Genomic DNA, 10,229 nt, shown 5'->3' with positions numbered 1-10,229 from the left:
GTCTCTTCAACAGGCATCGAAGAAATTTCGAGATGATGTGGGCGGTCTAGAGGCACTTCGGGCCTTTTTAGACGAGATTGTGATCGACCCCCTGTGGGTACACGAGGCACTTCGGTCGCCAGTGTTGGGAATGAACGTCGAGACAGAACGGAGTGTCAGCATTGTGGTAAATGGCATTCGGGGAGCTGTAGGTTCCATGACCGCTCCTGCTATAAGTGTGGATCAGATGACCACTTTATCAAGGATTGCCCGAGGTTGCCTGAACAAAATGTAAGTCAGAGTGGGAAACCAGGTGCTACTACTGCTCGGGGTAGACCGTCTAGAAACACGGGCAATGCTAGTGGCGTCAGAGAGATCTAGAGATGCTACAACCAGATCTGAGGCTCGTGCGCCTGCTAGAGCTTATGCTATACGTGCCCGCGAGGATGCTTCTTCGCCTGATGTTATTACCGGTACTTTTACTCTCTTTGATACTAATGTAATTGCTTTGATTGACCCCGGTTCTACTCATTCTTATATATGTGAAACCTTAGCATCCAGTAAGACTTTACCTATTGAGTCTACTGAGTTCGTAATTCGGGTGTCAAATCCTTGGGTCGTTACGTGCTTGTCGACAAAGTGTGTAAGAAATGTCCCCTAGTAATTCGAGGTTCCTGTTTTCCGCGACTTGATGCTTCTGCCGTTTGATGAATTTGATGTTATTCTCGGTTTGGATTGGTTGACCGTGCATGATGCGGTTGTGAATTGCAAAAGCAAGACTATTGATTTGACGTGCGCAAATAAGAAGTAATCCGAGTTGAGTCTACGGACTTGGATGGGTTGGCAGCTGTAATATCCTCAATGTTGGCTTAGAAATATGTAAGAAAGGGTATGAAGCATACCTTGCGTATGTACTTGATAACAAGGAATTAGAAAAGAAACTTGAGTCGGTACCAGTAATTTGTGAATACCCGGATGTTTTTCTCGAAGAATTACCGGGTTTACCACCTGTTCGGGAAATAGAGTTTGGCATCGAACTGGTACCTGGGACCACACCGATTTCGATAGCTCCGTATCGTATGGCACCAACGGAATTAAAGGAGTTGAAAGCTCAGTTGCAAGAGTTGGTGGCTAGAGGTTTCGCTCGCCCGAGTTTTTCACCTTGGGGTGCACCAGTGTTGTTTGTGAAAAAGAAGGACGGAACCATGAGGTTGTGCATCGACTATCGTCAGCTTAATAAAGTGACAATAAAGAACAAATATCCGTTACCGCGTATCGATGATTTGTTCGATCAACTGAAGGGAGCCTCAGTGTTCTCAAAAATAGATTTGAGATCGGGCTATTATCAGTTGCGAATTCGAGATTCGAACATACCCAAAACTGCCTTTAGAACGAGATATGGTCACTACGAGTTCTTAGTGATGCCGTTTGGGCTCACTAATGCCCCTGCGGTATTTATGGATTGATGATCGGATCTTCAGACCATATTTGGATCGGTTCGTAGTTGTGTTCATTGATGACATCTTGGTCTATTCAAGAGATGAGACCGAACATGCTGAGCACCTGAGATTAGTGTTACAAATTTTACAGGATAAGCAGTTATAGCCAAGTTCAGTAAATGTGAGTTTTGGTTACGAGAAGTTAGCTTTTTGGGTCATGTAGTATCTGTATCGGGCATTCGAGTTGATCCGAGCAAAATTTCAGCCATACTTAACTGGAAGCCTCCAAGAAATATTACCGAAGTTCGGAGCTTCCTGGGGCTCGCCGGTTATTACTGACGATTTGTAAAAGGTTTCTTGATGATAGCCACACCAATGACGAAGCTACTTCAAAAGGATGTTAAGTTCGAATGGACGGAGAAATGTCAGAAAAGTTTCGATCAACTGAAAACTTATTTGACTGAAGCTCCAATTTTAGTGCAACCTGAATCAGGCAAAGAGTTTGTCATTTATAGCGACGCATCCCTACTTGGGTTGGGTTGCGTATTGATGCAAGAAGGTCGAGTTGTGGCCTATGCGTCGAGACAATTGAAGCCACACGAGAGAAATTATCCGACCCATGATCTCGAACTAGCCGCCATCGTATTTGCTTTGAAAATATGGCGACATTATTTGTTTGGTGAGAAGTGCCATGTATTTTCGGATCACAAAAGTCTCAAATATTTGATGACCCAGCGAGACTTGAATCTGCGACAAAGGCGTTGGCTTGAGTTGTTGAAAGATTATGAGCTTGTCATTAATTATCACCCGGGAAAGGCTAATGTGGTTGCGGATGCCTTAAGCCGGAAATCACTGTTTGCTTTGCGAGCGATGAATGTACACTTGTCTGTTCTACCCGACAATGTGTTAGTAGCTGAATTAAAAGCCAAACCATTATTGATTCATCAAATTCGTGAAGCTCAGAAAGTCGATGATGAATTGGTTGCAAAACGGGCTGAGTGTGTTCCGAACAAGGAATCGGAGTTTCAAATTGATGATGATGATTGTTTGAGGTTCAGAAGTCGTTTGTGTGTTCCAAGGAATTCGAAACTCATTTCGATGATTCTGAACGAAGCCCATTGTAGCCGAATGTCAATTCACCCGGGGAGTACGAAAATGTACAACGATTTGAAACGTCGATTTTGGTGGCATGGTATGAAACGAGACATCTCCGACTTTGTTTCGACATGTTTAATATGTCAACAAGTGAAAGCGGAACATCAAGTGCCTTCAGGATTACTTCAGCCGATCATGATACCCGAGTGGAAATGGGATCGAGTCACAATGGACTTTGTGTCCGGACTGCCATTGTCAGCAAGTAAGAAGGATGCGATTTGGGTTGTTGTTGATAGACTGACTAAGTCGGCTCACTTTATCCCCGTGCGTACGGATTTTTCATTGGATAAACTAGCTGAATTGTACATTTCTCAGATTGTGAGATTACACGGGGTACCGATTTCTGTTGTGTCGGATAGAGATCCAAGATTCACCTCGCGATTTTGGAAGAAATTGCAAGAAGCTTTGGGTACCAAGCTGCATTTTAGCACCGCTTTTCATCCACAAACCGATGGTCAATCCGAGTGGGTAATTCAGATACTTGAGGATATGTTGAGATGTTGCATCCTTGAGTTTAGTGGTTCATGGGAACGGTATTTACCATTGATTGAATTCGCTTACAACAATAGTTTTCAATCAAGTATTAAGATGGCACCTTACGAGGCTTTGTACGGGCGTAAATGCCGTACACCATTGTTTTGGACCGAGCTCGGTGAAAGTAAAATTTTCGGAGTGGATTTGATTAAAGATGCTGAACAGAAGGTAAAAGTAATCCGTGAAAGTCTAAAGATAGCCTCAGATCGCCAGAAGTCGTACGCGGATCTGAAACGAAAAGACATTGAGTATCAGGTGGGAGATAAGGTGTTTCTTAAAGTTTCACCTTGGAAAAAGATACTCAGATTTGGGCGTAAGGGCAAATTGAGTCCGAGGTTCATCGGGCCATACGAAATATCCGAACGAGTCGGTCCAGTTGCGTATCGATTGATTTTGCCCCCTGAACTTGAAAAGATTCACAACGTCTTTCATGTTTCGATGCTTCGATGCTATAGATCTGATCCATCGCACATAATTAGCCCATCAGAGGTTGAAATTCAAGCTGATATGAGTTATGAAGAAGAACCGATGCGTATCCTAGCTCGTGAAGTGAAAGAGTTACGAAACAAAAGGGTTCCGTTAGTAAAGGTGTTATGGCTCAAACACGGGATCGAGGAAGCTACTTGGGAAACCGAGAGCTCGATGAAAAACGATACCCAAACCTATTTATCGGTAAGATTTTCGGGGACGAAAATTTCTTAAGTGGGGGAGAGTTGTGACAGCCCTAAAGTGACCCTAGTCGGAAAGCGGTCTCGGGACCGCTAGACCGAGTCACCAAATTATTTGAATGTGATAATTATTGCCTAAAATATATGAATATAAATGTGTGAAAGTTTTAAGCTTCGATTTAGTTAATTGTATGTGAATTTAGTTGATAGGACTTATGTGAGAAAATTTAGAAATGTGCTAGGCAAATGCAAGTGGCCTAATAGTGCATGTAATCAAAGGGGTGGACTTGCATGTCAATTTCCCCCATTTAAGTACTAGTGGCCGGCCATGACAAAGGATGATGGGCAAAACATGTCATGAAACATGTGTGTTAATGGAAAAATAAAATAAGAAGCATGGGCAATAAACTAATAAGAAATTGAAGGAAGAAAACAAAGAAAAAAAATGTGTTCATCATTCTCATGCATGACCGAAAAAAAAAGAACAAAAAGTCTTTCTCATTTTGTTCTTCTTGGCCGATTGTGAAGAGGAAGTAGGGAGGGAGGCATTCGGTCATCCTAGGCTAATAGCAAGGTAAGAAGTTTATATTAGTTCATGAAATTTTGGTTAATCTTGAGTAAGATATCAAACTACTTTTGTAACCCATGTAGAAATTTTGATTTGTGTTATGGACTAGGGCTTTCGGCTATGGTATTTGATAATGGTGAATTTTGTTGTTCCATTTTAAATTTAGATGAGCAAAGATAGATGAGTGTTTGAACTATACAAATAATCATATGTGAGCAATGGGTGCTAAAGGGAAAGAAATCGGCTACCTTATTATGTACCAAGGCCGAATGTGTACTTGGTAAAGGAGGGGTTGTTATTGAACATTAGGTCATGTCCCTAGTGAATGGATGAATTGGTAACCATTGTGTATGAAGATTTGCTTTACTATGTTTTTGTTAGCAAGATGAGAAATGAGTTAAGATGGTCTTGGTGTAATTGCCGAATGCATGTTTAAGGAATTGGTTAAGTACATTGTTATTAAATGCTTGTTGTTAAGGAGTTTTGAGTTGGTTATAAATTGGGTTTAGTGTTCGAGGAACATTGGTTTGGACACCTAGTGCCGAATGTGTTCAAACGCAACTTACCAAGTGCATAAATATGATAATGCTATGATGGTAGACTTAATTGGAATTCGGCATTGTAAGTGATGCTTTGGGCTCTTGTGTTGGTTAGGGACAAAATGTATGTTATGAGGAACTAAATGATGTATATGAATTCGAAAATGCAAGGTATTAAGCTAGTCCTATTATTCGGTGGTGCATGAGTAGAGCACATGTATAATGCTTGAATAACTAGTCAATAAAATTATTCGCACCTAATTGTATAATATAAATGTATTTAATCGAATAGTTAAATTGATAAATTATTAAATAAGCTCTATCTGTTTGAATTAAGCTTAAGAGCTTAGAGGACCAAAGTTGGATAAGGGGAAGGAAAAAGTGATCGAATAGCCGTCGAAACCGTTCGACAACATCCGAGGTAAGTCTTCGAGTAATGACCCTACTTGAATTATATTGAAATGATTAGTCATACTATGACGGATAGCCGAATGTGCATAGAGACTACGTTATAAAGCCAATTGAAATCATGCTCTTTGTGTGTGGCTATTGAGCCGAAATTGGAAAGGTTTAATAAATGTTTTGTGTTTGAGCCTTAGTAACGAAAATGAAATATGGATGTGTCATGATTATTGATATATGTGTGCATGAGCATTTGAATGATATCCGGGCTAAGTCTCGAAGGCATTTATGCTAGTGATTTTATCCGGGCTAAGACCCGAAGGCATTTGTGCGAGTTGATATATCCGGGCTAAGACCCGAAGGCATTTGTGCGAGTTGCTATACCCGGGTTAAGACCCGAAGGCAATTGTGCTTGTGGTTATATCCGGCTAAATTCCGAAGAAACTTGGGTTTGAAGGTGAGCGTTTTGTGCTGTAATAAATTCAATTAATACGCTCGAAAAACCCAAACGATAAGGTATGTTTGCATGTGCATCGGAAAAGTCGATTCGTTTTAAATAGTATTCGTTCAATCGACTAACGAACTTTCGGCATTTAGATAGGTTGATACCTTGTGTGTGTATATGTTAATGAAGTGCGAAGTAAGTATGATTATGAGAATGTGTATTAATAAAGTGATTCATTTAGCTATGTGAATGTAATACTTTAGTCAAAGCCGATTTCATTACTTGAAACTTACTAAGCTTTAAAATGCTTACCCCGTTGCTTTGGCTCTCTGTTTTATAGATTTTGTTCGTTAGCTATCGGGTTCGGGATCATCGAAGTCGAAGTCATCCACACTATCAAAGCCCTTTTGGTACTCTTTTAGTTGAACTCTGGATATGGCATGTATAGGACTACCCTTTGTTGTTTTTTCAAGTACTTTTTGTGATGTATGTGTGTACAGCCATGCGAAAATGGCTCGTAGAAGTGGAGTATGGCATTAGACCATTTGTGTTTATGTATATATATATGGTTTCAAGATGTGACTATGGACTGGAATGGAAGTGTTGGGCAAATGATCAGCCATTGGAATGGCTAAATATGATCATATGTGGACCTATGTATGACAAAACTCTAGTTGGTCCATGGTAACCACGAAATAGGTAAAGTTTACCTTGAAAACAGATGCTGACAGCAGCAGTGGTGTGGATTTGAAAAATCACTAAAATTTGTAGGAATGGAATTAAATAGTGAATAAATTATTTAATCTAACCTTGATGAATCTCTTTTCATATGAAAGTAACGAAACGATCATATGAACAGTACATTAAGAGATATTAAAGTTCTCGTGAAACAGGGCCAGAACGGTTTCTGGATCTCCTGGTTCGACTTTGAAAATTTACCATAAATTATCCAGAGACAATTAGAAGTCATGCCTTATATGTATAGATTCCCATTTGAGTCTAGTTTCATTAGAAACAAATGGCATGAGTATTGAATCTCTGTACAGGGAGATATCCAAGTCGTAATACGTGAAGGTCAGAGTAGTCGAACCCAGAATTAGGGGAGACTTTAACTAATAAACTGTACCAATTGGCCCGACCAAAAATTCTATAAATAAATCCACAGATGGATATACAAGTCTAATTTTAGGGAAAATTTACGGAATCAGTTTTCGAGTTTTGTAACTCGAGATATGATTTTTAAGGCGACAGTGATGCGGTTAGCCAGCCTGTCTGGAATTTTTTTTAAATGGACTGTGAAAACAAAGTAATTAAGTCTGTTAGCACCTCGCGTTCGACTCCGGCAACGGTCTCGGGTACGGGTGTTACATCACCAAAATATAGAATTTCAAAAATAAAATTATCAATATATAAAACAAGACCATACGAACTTACCAAGGCCAAACAACAAAGATAGTAATATCAGGGAGTAGTTAGCAATTTTCTATTTTCCACGATTATCTACCAGTTCTTGATATGCATAGATATATTCAAAGACGAAGCTTAGTCGACCTTGGTTTTTTTGCCACAAGAAGAAATGAAGAAGATAATATTTTTATTACCTTTTACATTTGTTTATTCATTTATTTAATTACCCAAATACCATAAATTATACATATTTTTAATCTAAAACACATATGCCATATTGTCACTATCTTAACTATGGTTAAATTGCCATATAAATCTATTCAATTATGTTTTTTTGCACTCAATTAGCCCTTTAAAATTGATAGCGGTTGACTTTTGTAGCTTTTACGATTTAGTCATTTTTCTTTAATTAATTATCTAAACACCAAAATTACGGGATTAAATTTTAATATGACACTAATGACCTCGTTAATATTAAATAATTAATATTTATGGAATCATACATTAGAATTGTGATTTCGAACCACTGTTTCTGATACCACTGAAAACGGGTTGTTACAACGTGGCTGAAGTTTCTCCGGTACAACAAGAGGCTAATGAAGACATTTCAATTCATTCAAAAACTCCACTACGAAATTATTAGCTAGCTTACAACAAGGTAAGATGTGAGATTAAACCACCACAAAAGTTCTGCCATGGAAACCTAGTAGTATATGCTCTAAGTGTTGCTGAGATTATTGATTCAATCAATCCTTCCAATTACTCTAAGGCAGTTTAGGCTCCTAATTCCAACAAGTGGCTTGCGGCTATGGAAAAGGAGATGAAGACTCTTCAAAAGAACAAACCATGGAAACTCGTAAAAGTACCCACTGAGAAAAAAAGATGGTTGCAATTCAAAAAGAAGGAAGGATCTAATCCGGACGACACAAGATACAAGGCAAGGTTGGTCACAAAGGGCTACAGTCAAGTTGAGGGAGTTTATTTTCATGATGTTTTCTTTCTTGTTGTGTAGCATACGTCCATCCGGGCATTGTTAGCTCTTGTTGCATTATACAACCTTGAATTAGAGAAGTTAGATGTGAAAATAACATTCCTTCATGGCGACCTGGAGGAGGATATTTATATGTAACAACCTGAAGGCTTCAAGATCAAAGGCAAAGAAGGCCATGTTTTCCTTCTAAAGAAATATTTGTACGACCTAAAACAGTCTCCTCGACAATGGCATAAGAAGTTTGATTCCTTTATGTCAAGCATTGGTTTTATCTAAAATAAGTATGATAGTTGTGTATATTTGCATCATCCTGAAGATTGAAAATTTATATATTTGTTTCTTTATGTTGATTATATGCTAATTGCGGCTAATGATCCATCCGGAATTGATCAGTTAAAAATCATGCTCAACTCTAATTTCAATATGAAGGACCTTGATGCGGCTAAGAAAATCTTAGGGATGAAAATGTCCAGAGATAGAAGCTCTAGGAAGACATTTTTGTCTCAGCAAAGATATATTGAAAGAATTCTTGATCAGTTTGGGATGCAAAACTCAAAACCAGTTAGTACTCCCTTAGCTGCACACTTCAGACTTTCGACTTTAGAGTCACCACAAACCAAAGATAAAGAAAAGTATATGTCCTCAATATTTTACTCCAGTGCAATCGGAATTTTGATGTACGCAATGGTTTGCACTCGTCCCAATATTTCACATGTTGTTAGTGTCGTAAATAGATACATGGCTAGACCTAACAAATTATATGGCAAGCAGTTAAGTGGGCTTCATAGACTCAAATTATGTAGGATATTTAAACCAAAAAAGATCCATTATAGGATATCTGTTTGTTTTCAAAAAATGTGTCATTAGCTAGAAAGCCATATTTCAAACCATTGTGGCTTTATTGATTAACAAAGTTGAATATATGACAATCACAGAAGCTATGAAAGAAGTCATTTGGTTGAGAGGTCTATTCAAGGAGCTGATTAATAAACACAACGCGACTATTGTATATTGCGATAGTCAAAGTGTCAAACATCTCAATGAAGATCAGTATAATGAAAGAACAAAGCACATAGACATTCGATATCACATTGTTCTAGAGGTGATCACTCAAGGAGATGTTCAAATTCACAAAATTGGTTCAGAAAATAATCCAGCTGATATGATGACCAAAATCCTTCCAATTTCAAAGTTCAAATATTGTTTGGACTTGGTCAATATCCTGCAAAAATTGAGTTAGGCCTCTCACGGGGCTCGACAAAGAATGCGTTACGAAAATACGAGTTAAGGTGGAGATTTATGCAGTGTGCCTCACATTTTGGATGAAACAAGGTTGACATCACCACAAGAAAGAGCCGACATCCCAATGATGTGACACATGACGTCTCGACAATACGATGGATGATGTCAGGATGAACAGATAAATGATGTCACGACTTGGCGACGTGTTCCCCACTTAACCGAGTTTCTTCCCCTAGTTAAACTCTGATTATTTTTGCCTAGTCAAACTCTAATTTATCTAGGATGTTTTAGTCATATTTGACCTCCGAAATAATCTATAAAAAGGCCTTAGTAACTTTAGAAAGGTAGATGAAAATTACAACATAACACAATTAAGAAATAACTTTAACAGAGCTTTAAGAGAATTTTGTGTTTTAGTTTGAGGGTTTTGTATTTAGGGTTCAAATTTTGTTTTGATTATCTCCATCTTGTACTTTTCAAATTTCTGTCTCATTAGTGAAGTCTACTTTTCCTGTTGTTTTTTTATCCTCTTTAGAGGAGTTTTTCCATGCAAAATTTGTGTTCTTGATCTTTTCTATTTTTTCTCTTTCATTGTTTATTCGAGTCAATCTCGAACAGTACTGGTTATATACTGAACTAAGAACATTTAATCTTGTTCATTGAGGAATGTTTCTTATAAGTGCATTGGATGAAAAATCAAGTGAGTTACTTGGATAATGTCCCGAGTTTTCAAGGGGAAAAGTTAGAAGAAAGTAGTCTAAATATTTAGTAGAAAAGTGATGAGTCTAATTTGGTGAGTATTAGAGGTTGTAATCAATTTTTGTACGTGTTGCATAAACATATTAAATGTTCGTTATTTT

The sequence above is a fragment of the Gossypium hirsutum genome, chromosome A09 (genome assembly GCF_007990345.1).
Source record: "Gossypium hirsutum isolate 1008001.06 chromosome A09, Gossypium_hirsutum_v2.1, whole genome shotgun sequence".
Classification (NCBI taxonomy): domain Eukaryota; kingdom Viridiplantae; phylum Streptophyta; class Magnoliopsida; order Malvales; family Malvaceae; genus Gossypium; species Gossypium hirsutum.
This window is presented reverse-complemented; position numbering follows the sequence as displayed.